Source organism: Cheilinus undulatus, linkage group 5 (genome assembly GCF_018320785.1).
Source record: "Cheilinus undulatus linkage group 5, ASM1832078v1, whole genome shotgun sequence".
Lineage (NCBI taxonomy): Eukaryota > Metazoa > Chordata > Actinopteri > Labriformes > Labridae > Cheilinus > Cheilinus undulatus.
Window position 1 is genome coordinate 5,316,211 of NC_054869.1, and position 11,500 is coordinate 5,327,710.

Genomic DNA, 11,500 nt, shown 5'->3' on the forward strand with positions numbered 1-11,500 from the left:
TTTCCTCCTGCTGACTTTCAACACACATTTTTTTCCCCTTAAACATACTGATTCAAAAAAGTTTGGACTCCCCTGGTTTAGTTGCACCAAAAGCCCATAACAATGGCTGCTGCTGGTGTAGTGATTAGCTTGGGTGTAGCTAGCATAGCATCAGTTTCATTACAACAGAGAAATGTTTCTTTGTTAAAACTAAAGCAGTCAGCCCCACTGAAAGCCTTCCTTGGCAGGGAAGATGTTTTTGCCCTTCTCCTGACCAGCCTCAGCATGAGTTTTATCCACCAACAAGCTCCACTGATCATGAACCATGACAGCGCTTACCTACTGAGGTCGGGTTGGTACTGGAGCTGCACATGTCTACATCCTCATTTTGTCTTGTCACTCTGATTGGCTCGTGGTGAATGTGATAGACATTTGTCCAATCACCTTCTGAAAATCGTTCTGTCCTTTCCAAACGCTTTATATGGGAGGTTTCCCAGATGAATGTCAAATATATCCATTGCAGTGGATATGTGAAGCAGTCTATCTGGCGTGTCAGGTTAGGACGTGGTGAGTAACATGCACCTTTAGCCATCCAGGACAGCATGTGTAATGTCAGACACAAAAGGTCTACGGCTGATGTGCACTCTTTAACTTTTATGCATCACTCTGCAATCTCAGTTTGCACGCTCTTCTTACATCATGCAGGCCAAGTGCGCTTCAGTGCAAAACTAGTGTTAATATCTGTGAAAAGGAACTGCAGACTTGAGCTAAACTAGACTTATCCCTGTCCTCCCCACCTGCCTGGGCAGTGGATCCATCTTTAAGCTGAAAACCTGGCTGCAATGAGGCCTCAGAGATCTGACCCACTCCTTAGATAAGTGTCACTGGTACACAAGTTTGAAGGATATCCTCCTCTTATAGCCGCTTTTCTTTCCAGTGAAAGCAAAATAAGTGATTCCCATTAATATCAGATTAAAGCAGACCCTTTTTAAGAGCATTCACACCTGTAAAAATAAAATTTCAAGTGCAAAATTACATCACAAACACCTCACACTGCAGACTTTGAGCACGTCTGTGGCACACAGCAGGGGATTCAACTCCAAGCTATATCTGCATGAGCTCTGATGAGAATCTTTCTATGTTTTCTCGATGATGATATCGGTCCAACACCCAGCCTACTCACCGCTCACACTGCCTCTCTGTTATTCCACTAACACCAGCACGCAAAACTGTATTTCCTGTCAGCTCCTCGGGTGATCTTCAAAGCCTGCGGACTCTGGATATGATCCACGGCACGTCCCTGAGAGGGAAGATGAGATAAGCTGGGGAGGAATTCAAAGCTTCTCGCCCCGCTGACGGCCACCCCGTCGATACACAAAGGGCGTCAAAGCTGAGATGCTCTCGAGGTCTCCTCTGCAGCCACGGATAGGAGTGAAAAACTTTAAAGTAACAACTCTGTCTGCTGGGAGACAATCTTCACTGACCAGTTTACAAAGGCTGACTCTTGAACTCCAGAGGGGACGGTGGTGATGCAGAACTCTGACCCTGATTGTTCACTGAATCAACAGCACAATGGAAACAGCAACTTCCCATTCTCAAGTGCACTGACACAAATAACAGTGGTTGCCATAGTTCTGTGACATCTGTTACCTCAGAGGACTGAGCTCACGGGACGGAAACGCCGCTGAGAGCAACAATAAAATACGTGTTTAGATTCAGGAGCTATGATCCTTACTGAATAACCCAGGTCAGTCATTCTTTTCTTTCTATTTACTGTCATGCCACAGGTTTACTTTACACCATGCTGATCAATTCTAACAACCATCATGTTCTCCTCTAGTTCGACACCTCACACAGAGCAGCTGACTCAATACAGCGATCAAAGCGATCAGGTCGTCTAAAACAATGAGCAGAAGAAGAAGAGGCGGTGGCTGAGAATGAGAGAATCCATTAAAATCATTAGTTTGGTTTTCAGAACAAAGCCTGCACCGCAGACGAGAAATAGAGCACGGATATTTAGTCATTTTCAAAACAACCTGCTGCTTTTTAAGTGTTTTATACCTCTGAGATGGAAGCAGGCAAAGGCAGAAGACGTCATGTTTTTGGACTGTCCTTTCGTACGTGATATCTCAAAAAGGCAAAGAGGTATTTTCTAGGGATGCACATAGCTTTATATTGGAATCTGCAGATATTAAAAATTCTGCCAATATTTACAACCGATATTTGGCTGTAAAATCAGTCTATATCAGATGTAAATATCGGCTTAATACTAATAAGTTAGTGGAGTTTTAGGCTGTACCAACAGACCTACATCGCCTAGTCTCTCTCTTTATTCATGATAATTCCTTACACTCTAAATCAGTGGTCAACTGGTGGGTCAGGACCCAACAGTGGGTCACAGAGCCCTTTTCAAAGGGCCACAAATGTGTGCCTGAAAAAAAAAAGAAAAAAGAAAAGTTTGTTCCAAAAAGTCTAAAACTTTTTTAAAACATGCTTTATGTCCAGTTAATTTGTATTTTAAAGTGTTTGCACTGTTTTAGGCCAAAACTGTGCTAATTTTCATTTAATTAATGTTATTTTAAAACAAATATTAGAAATTAGGGTCCCAGTTTGTTAATGAGGAATTAATGGTGGGTGCTGAGGCTCTACCAGTTGGGAACCATTGATTTTAAGTTTATTTAAAGGACAGAAATTTGGTAAGGGGCTGCACGGCAACGCAGGGGTTAGCACTGTTGCCTCACAGCAAGAAGGTCTCTGGTCCGCCTCCCAGTCAAGGCCTTTCTGTGCGGAGTTTGCATGTTCTCCCCGTGCATGCGTGGATTCTCTCCAGGTTCTCTCCGGCTTCCTCCCACCACCGAAAACATGCTCGTTAGGTTAATTGGTGACTCTAAAATTGGCTGCAGGTGTGAGCATGCCTGGTTGTTTGTCTACATATGTCAACCCTGCGATTGACTGGCAAACAGTCCAGGGTGTACCACCCCAGCTGGGATAGGCTCCAGTCCCCAAATGGGATAAGCGGTATAGAAAATGGATGGATGGAAATTTGGTAAGTTGCTCCTCCTCAGACTTTAAATTGTGTGTTTTAGGGTGCTTTCACACTAGGCCTAGGTGTTTTGAGCCATGCAGTGGTGCTGCCTTTCTTACACACTGGCATAGCAAAGAAGTTGGAAAAAAGTGGAAAGAAATTTAGTTTTTACAATGTCATATGTCCACTTGAATCGCACCCGAGACCACCTCTGAAAGTGGGCCCATGTGTTGTTAGTTTGCATTTACACAAGGGCTGGGAAATTAATTGCAAATTAGATTAAATTGCAATATGGCCAAGAGCAATTTACAATTCGCAGAAGATGCAATATTTATTTAACTTCAAATAATTTATGTCAAAATACCAGTTTAATGCTACATTTTTTGCAGGAGTAGAACTTTTGTGCATATTTTGCATACATTTTTTGGAGTATTATTTTAGAATGGATGTCGTCTAGAGCACGTTATCATGACTTGGTTTTAATCATCAGTGTTTGTTTTCACATTTTAATGTCAGTTTTTCATGTATTTTTGTGGATTGTGTCTTGAATTGTGAATTACTGATGTCGTTTTTGTCTCAGGGATGCTGATGTCTGCACACAAAATTTACCCTTTTGGGTACTAATAAAGGACCTTGAACATTTAAGTTTCAATTTTTTTAGAATGGTGTACAAAAATCCTCCTTTTTGGTTTTTACACGTTTTTCTTAATCAAAACAAAAATAACATAAATTGACAATTTATGTTACTATTACAGGATGTCTCGAGAATACTTGGACAGGTTTTGCTTTAAACTTTGCACAAACATCCACTCTGACTCCAGGGTTATAAGAAGCTTTAATTTAGGTTGTGGGACAAAGATCAGGGTAAAATAAGTGTTTTTGTTGTTGTTGTTGTTGTTGTTGTTTTTATATATAATTTTGGTTTGAAGACCTTTAACCAGAGATTGGACAGTGAACAGAGTCTGTTTTTGGTGAACCACTTGAAGGAAAGAAACCAGAGACAGATTAAAAGCCAAGCAGCCTGTTTCTACAACAGCAGATTTTTTATGTGAGGTCTCTATCAGCACCAAGAATCATTTAAAAGGTCAAAGGTCAAGGTCTTTGCAACTCATGTTCATCTCTTGCTTGTGAATGTAATGTTTCTGTGAGAGACTTTCCTCAAACTCTACACTGATGTCCACTCTGTCTCCGGGGTAAAACAGCGACTAATGTGGGATGGAAGGTCAAGGGTCAAGGGTCAATGCATCGTATGTTTATCCCTTACTTGTGAATGTTGCATTTTCAGAATGCTTTGAGGGATTTTCTTCAATCTTTGCACAGATGTCTTCTCTGACTCCACAATAACTTCTTGCGTTATGGAGGTCAAAGGTCAAGGGTCAAGCTCAAAATCCATTGAATTAAATGCAATATCTCAAGAAGGTTTTCTTAAAATAAATATCCACTCTGACTCCGGGATGGAATAATTATTATGTTTAGTCATTAAAGATTTTAGGTCAAAGGTCAAGGTCATTGCATCTTATTTTCATCTCTTGCTTGTCATGTGACATCTCAACACTTTGAGGGATTTTTTTACAAACTTTGCAAAAAAGTCCACTCTGACTCTGGTACCAGATTTTTGAGGTTTCAGGTCTAAGGTCAAGGTTATTGCACCTCATATAGATTCCTCTGGTGGTGTGGTATCTTAAGAAAACCTTCAGGGATTTTCCTAATATTTGCATGAATGTCCACTCTGAATGAAAAAACATAACCTCAGACCAAAGCTTTAAAAGTGAGGGCTATTTTGCCTTAAGTTCAGCCCTTGCTTGTTAACATGATATCTCTTAACACTCTGAGGGATTTCAAATATCCACTCTGATTCCAGGCTTAACTCAGTGTATTTTGGATATCAAAGGTCAAAATTTAAAGCCCTTAAACCTCATGTTCATCTTTTGCTTATAAAGGAAATATCTCAGGAGCGCCTCGACAGAAATTCTTCAAACTTTACATGAATGTCCACTCTGGCAGATTTCTGCCTATTCTCTAAATTCCAATAAACACAAACACATTGCAAATGAATCTGTGCAATTTAGAGAGTAGGTGATGCTTTCCTGCGATTTGTGTCAGACTTATTGCTCTCCTTTGCCTTTATCTTATGAAAATAATGCAGCTTTTCATGATTGAGGATTTGTAAATATCATCAAAATAAAAAAAGAACATACCAAATGATGTGAAACTGACAAGAACCAAACTATCTGTCCACCTAAGCGTGGTTCTGTCCATGCTTACATAAGTGGTTTAAAATTAAAGACACAAATGAGGGGAGGAAATGCAGGATTGGGGATGTGCGTCTGTTTCCTCCGTCTGCTTTGCGTCTCTGGTTAAAAATTAGCAGCAGTGCTCTAATGAAAGTGCAGCGACTTCACACTTTGGGGGGAAATGATTCAGTCTGCGGGCCACCAGCCATGCATGCTCCTGGTTAATGCATCTTTACTGCCCAGTGAGCATGAGAATGTGCTGAGGCCAGAGCAGGGACACCTGAACATCTGCCACACATGCCACACAGGCTCTGCAGGTGAAAAAACATACTGGTTATATGAAGATAAAACGTCTGAGGATGTCATTTACGCCAGAATGCAAACTTAAACATGATCATAGAAAATCAAATAACATCAGTGCATGGTTGCTTACAACAGCTTTAAAAACACAAGGCCCAGGGGTGTCACCAGGATTTCAGAGCTCTTTGAAAAGATTTCACCCTCCACCACAGCCTCAATCAAACAGCAGGATGGCAATTGCACTTTTATGACGTTTCTTTTGCATCCCATTTTTTAATGAGTTTGGAAGTCAGTGACCTGAACAAACTTGTTGCCCTAAATGCATAAATACTGTCTTCATGCAACAACCATGCTTGTCAATGCATTAAATATATCCATATACAGTGCCTAACAAATTTATTAGACCACCCTAACCCTAACCAAAGTAAGGTTTATGCCACAGCTGCCCTAAATCAACAGCATTGGTAATTACCAAAATCATTTTTGATGTTTCTGCAATGGTTAATACACCAATATGTAGAAGCTCTTTAACCCAAATGATATTTTTAATGCTAAAATATAATTATTATTGTTATCCATGAATTTTCAAATTTACTTATTTACAAAAAACTGAAAAAATAGTAAAGCACATTAATGTTTCTTGATTAATATGTCAAATTATAGTTATTTACTCGCATTCCTGAACAGAAAAATGAGTTTTAGTGTTTGATTGTTATGCTTGATTCATTTCTGACTTCTCAGAGAAGCCCAGTGAGCCGGCTCAAATTTGGGTGAATTCAGTTTGAAATCCCTCATTCCTGTTCAAAATGGCAAAACATGGAGAGCTCAGTGAAAATGAAAGAGTCTGCATTAAAGCACTTCTGGGCCATAGTTTTGGACACCACTGATCTAGACAATTATGCATTTGGCAGTTTTAGGTTAGAAACATGACTGATGAGCTGTTATTATTCAAAGCTTTGGTTCTTTTCCATGCTGTTGATGACTGAATAATAATAGTTTGAAAACACATGAAATCTGAAAGTCTCAAAGCAGCTGCAGCACTGCTGCAGGTGTCAGCGTTCCTGTGACAGTGAAGATTAGGACAGGTATTTTTATCGGCTGCAGCTCCGTCAGTAAACACATATGCTTAAAATAGAAGGGGCTGATGCAGCAGGCCTACAGTTAAATCTTCAGTTAAGTGGAGCAACTTTATTTAAAACAGGAGAGGTTCAGCTCCACTGACAGGCCGTACTAAAGCTGGGCTATATGGATCAAACGTCCTACCTCAGTATGTTTTAACTGAATAAGAATAAATTGTATATTCCCTGACATTGTTTCTGTAAATCATAGACTTAGCTGTACACTCAAACCCCACTGAAAACAGGTCTATGACCCACTTTTGGGTCCAAACTTTTACACTCTTAAATCCTATGTATTTACAATAATACCTCCTTTATTTTAGTGATCAGTGGTATCGACAGTACAGAAAAATTGTGGTCTTCAGTCTTATTTCTAACCAGAGGAGGAAGAGCATTGCAAAAATATGGTGGAACGGGTTCAGAGTGAGGGATACTGAAGTCTGTTTGATACCAAAGCCAATAAAACAGAAGTCCAAGACATCCAATAGTATTTATTTACTCATTTATAATTATTCAAATGTGGAGTCAAACTCCTACACAGAGTCAGACGTGGACAGAAACACTGGCAACATTTCTCTGAGTTTGTCAAAATGTTTTATATGCTTTAATATCATATGTTCAAAAAGATCAAATCTGCATTTTTTCAATGATTAGTGGTATCAAACAGTACAGAAACATCACGATTCAGTAACAGTTTTAACTAAAGAAGGGGGGGCAGTGTCTAGATTGCACAAATATGTTGGCAATGGTTGAAAAAGATGGTGGAACTGGTTCTAAGTTAGACCTATTGATACCACTGGAAAAAAAAAATAGGTTCTAGTCATATTTTAGATATTTTCTCATTTTTATGTCATAAAATTCTCACACACTGTCTAAATTGTACAAAACCATTGGCAATATTTCTTAATGTTCAGTAATCAAAATGTTCTCAACTTGTAATACCATGTGTTTTAAAATAACCAACTCTGTCATTTTAAAGATCAGTAGGATGAGAAAGAACAGAAACGTCATGATTCAGTCACAATAAAGGAGGGAGAGAAATGTCTAGATTGCACAAATATGTTGGCAATGGTTGGAAAAAGCGGATGGGGCTGGTTCACAGTGACGGACACTGAAGACTGTTTGACACCATGGGAACAACAGTCCTAGACATCCCATGTTGGATATTCACTCAATTTAACACATTAAAAACTGCAGACAAACTTCCACACAGTCTCTAAATTGTACAAAACGATCGGCAACATTTCTCTAAGTTGCTGTAACCCACAGTTTCTCTGCTCTTAAATACCATGTGTTCCAAAATGAACAAAACTTCATTATTTAACAATCGAGGGGATGAAAATGTACGGCAGCTTCATGATGTTCAGTCATATTTTTAACCCAGACACAGAGCCCCGTCTTTATTGCACAAATATGTTGGCAATATTCGTAAGGATACTGAGACCTGTTTGATAACACAGCAACAAAAATAGAAGTTCCTGACACCCAATATTGTGTCTTTTTTGGTTGTTAGTAAAATTTAAAATTGCAGACAAACTCTAAATTGTCTAAATTGTGCAAAAACAACGGCAACATTTACATACGTTAAGTTTGTCAAGATTTCCTTAACAACTCTTTCATAGTGATCAGATATTGATTAATAATCAGTGCCATAAAAAAACATATTTTTCACATTAAAAAAGGATTGTTTTAATTGCACAAATTAGTTGGCAACATTTGGAAATGCTGGAGGGACTGGCAAGGACCAAGGACAGTGATACCTGTTTGATAACGTAGCAACAAAATCAGAAGTCCTAGACTTCCAGTAATGTGTTCTTTCTTTTTTTGTTGCTGTTGTTGATTTTAATTCTCATAAATTGCATGCAAACTTCTAAACATGTTCTAAATTGTACAAAAACATTGGCAACTTTTCTAAAAAATGAGGTCATACATATTTTTGATACTCCTTTTTACTTTGCATTTCAGAATGGCCAAATCTGCATTATTCTAATGAGAGGGAGACGGCTCAGTCTGAGTTGCACAAATAAGTTGGCAACATTTGGAAAAGCTGCTAGCAAGGATCAAGGATACTGATACCTGTCTGCTAGTGCAGCAACAAAAACTAAAGTCCTAGACTTATTTTAGTGTGTTATTGGGTTTGTTTGCTGTTTATCAAGAACTGCAGGCAAACTTCTAAACATGGTCTAAATCAGTGGTTCTCAACTGGTCCAGCCTCAGGACCCACCAGTCTGTCTTATGACAGATCGCGACCCAAGTTTCCAAAAAATGTTCAACAAGGCATGTTTAGTTAATTAAATATGTTGCAGTTTGGAGCATGATTGGACCAAAACACCTGAAATAAAAAAGAAAAGGGACAAAACTGACTAAATTTGTACCCTCTTTCCTCATCATTGTGTGCACATTTTTGCCAGTTTTAACAGAGAATTTGTGAAATTCCTTCATTATCATGGGAAAAGTAGCCATTTGTTGCAATCAGAGGAGATAAATTAGTTGAAAAACTGATCAAACATTTAAATTTACACAATTTTACAGTAAAACAGGGTAACATAAAAGGTATTGATGCATGTCAAAAAAAGAATTTCAGGACATTTCCCACCATGTTTTTCTCTGACACCTAGTAACAACTAGAGCTAAAAGATTTGGGAAAATAATCTAACTGCAATTTTTTTCCCCCTAATATTGCAATTGCGATGTGATATGTGATTTTTTTCTTAAGTTCTTGATCTTATGGCTTTTGCAACAAACACAAGCAATAAATCATTCTATATTGCAACAAACTCAATATTAGATAAAACTGAAATATCCATTTGTGAGGATTTGACTCGGATAGGAATTGTTGTATTGAAAGGAGTCATACATTTTATATCAATCTCACGTTTTGTAAGAAAAATGTACAAAACAGGAGCATTTTTGTTGACTTTTCTAAAAAAAACTGCCACTTGGATGATTGCATGAGAAGTAATTTATAACATCTCTGCAGCAAAAAAAAAAGTTTTAAAATTGCGGTTTTGACACAAGTTTCAGGTTAAGAAATATTGCACCTTCTGCAATTTAAAAATTGCACCAGGCCGTATTGCGATTTAATCAAACACGTCAGTCACGACCCACTGAAAACTGCTCTGCAACCCACTTTTGGGTCCCGACCCACCAGTTGAGAACCACTGTTCTAAATTGTACAAAAAATTGGTAACATTTCTGAAAACTGAGGAAATAAATACTTGTACTTCTTTATACCATGCATGTCAGAATGGCCAAATCTCCATTATTCTGATGAGAGGGGGAAACAGCAAAGTCTGAGTTGCACAAATTAGTTGGCAACATTTGGAAAAGATGGGGAATTGACAAGGAGAGAGGGAAACTTATGCTTGCCAGTTCAGCCAACTTCTCCAAATGTTGGCAACTTATTTGTGCAATTTAGAGAGTGTGCAGGAGTTTGCCTGCATTTTTTCATGTTTGAACACAAGAAGTAAACTAAGGTTGTGTGTCAGGACTTTATTTTTGTTTCCATGAAATCAAACAGGTATCAGGTATTTGATTTTTACTAGTAACACAAATGTTCCTAATTAAAATAAATCAGAACATAATCTCCCCTTTAGACTAAACATTTTAAACCAACTGTCTTGTTATGACTAAGAACATTAGCATGTTGGTTTTTACTTTAATCAGATTTTATTGATAGAGAATTAGACCTGACGTCTAACATTAGTGATGTCTATATAAGCGATGATGTCTGGTCTGCAAACATAATAATAGCGGTTTATCTGAATAATTTGGCATATTGCCCAGCCTCAGTCCAGACTTTTCCACCTATCTCCATGTACAGCACAGACTTGGAAGTGTTGTCCTCCTGTATTGACTCCAGACTGTAGCTGGTGTGTGAGCTTACCTAGCAGAGGAGTGAGGAGGCTTCAGAAGGTCTGATGTTGACAGGACACACCGAGCTGAGGATGGTCATCATGTTTCCTCATTCAGCCAAACACGAACAGCAGCATGCTCTCTGTCACCGTCCCCTCAGCCACACAACGGTCCCGTCATTTTAGCAAGCTTATTATAAGCTCGTGCTGTCTCCTGGCGCCGTCCACTGATACTGTACGGTCCGTTACCGCAGAAGAAGCTGCAGCACTCCGAGGAGGAGGAGGAGGAGGAGGGAGTCAGGATAATCTTCCTCCTTCCGTCCTTCCTCTCCGTCTGTCGCTCCTCTCAGCTGCTTGGGTCACGGTGGATATGAGGCAGGTCGACCTGTCTCTTCCCCTCTCCCTGTGTCGCGGTGCTGTGAGGAGCAGGAAGCCTGTTTGACGCTGCGGAGAGGACGCGCCGCCGCACCGCGCGCTCGCGCTCCCACACGGACCAACAGCACTGCCTGCTGTACTTAAAGAGACACAGCAGAGGAACCCTGCACTCTGCTGCTGTCTGCTGGGACACACAGTCAGGGCCGGATCCGAGGGTTTTAACTCCGAGGGTGTTCGCACTGGAGAGACGACGAGTGCTGGGCAACGTAGGCGAGTCTAGAGCCGTTTTAGGGGAACTACAGCACCGATGAACTCCCTCTCAGCACCCCTGAAATGATAACAAGGGCTCTGCCCAACCAGGTTTTTATAATCTAACAGGTATCTCATAGATATCTACTTATTCACCACCTTTTCTTTTATAGAGATAATCAGCAATTATCTGCCACATATCATCACTTAAGTTTAACATCGGACAACCCGAGTAAATCCAAAATGCAGCTTTTCAATGATGATTTCATTTATTAAGGGAAAAAGCCAAACAAACTCCCTATGTGAAAAAGTCATTGCCCATAAAACCTGATCGCTGCAAGCAAGCATTTGCTAACCTCGCCAAGC

The 11,500-nt window shown here is 39.6% G+C and overlaps 1 protein-coding gene across 3 annotated transcripts in view; it reads right to left on the reverse strand.

The window, feature by feature from the left end:
* The window catches only part of wscd2 (WSC domain containing 2), a 118,515-nt gene extending 107,530 nt beyond the window's left edge, over positions 1–10,985 (reverse strand). For all 3 annotated transcript variants that reach the window (XM_041788441.1, XM_041788438.1, XM_041788440.1), the window contains exon 1: positions 10,543–10,985. The gene's annotated coding sequence lies outside the window, so the exon portion shown is untranslated. The remainder of the gene's footprint in view (positions 1–10,542) is intronic.
* Positions 10,986–11,500: the final 515 nt, after the last annotated feature.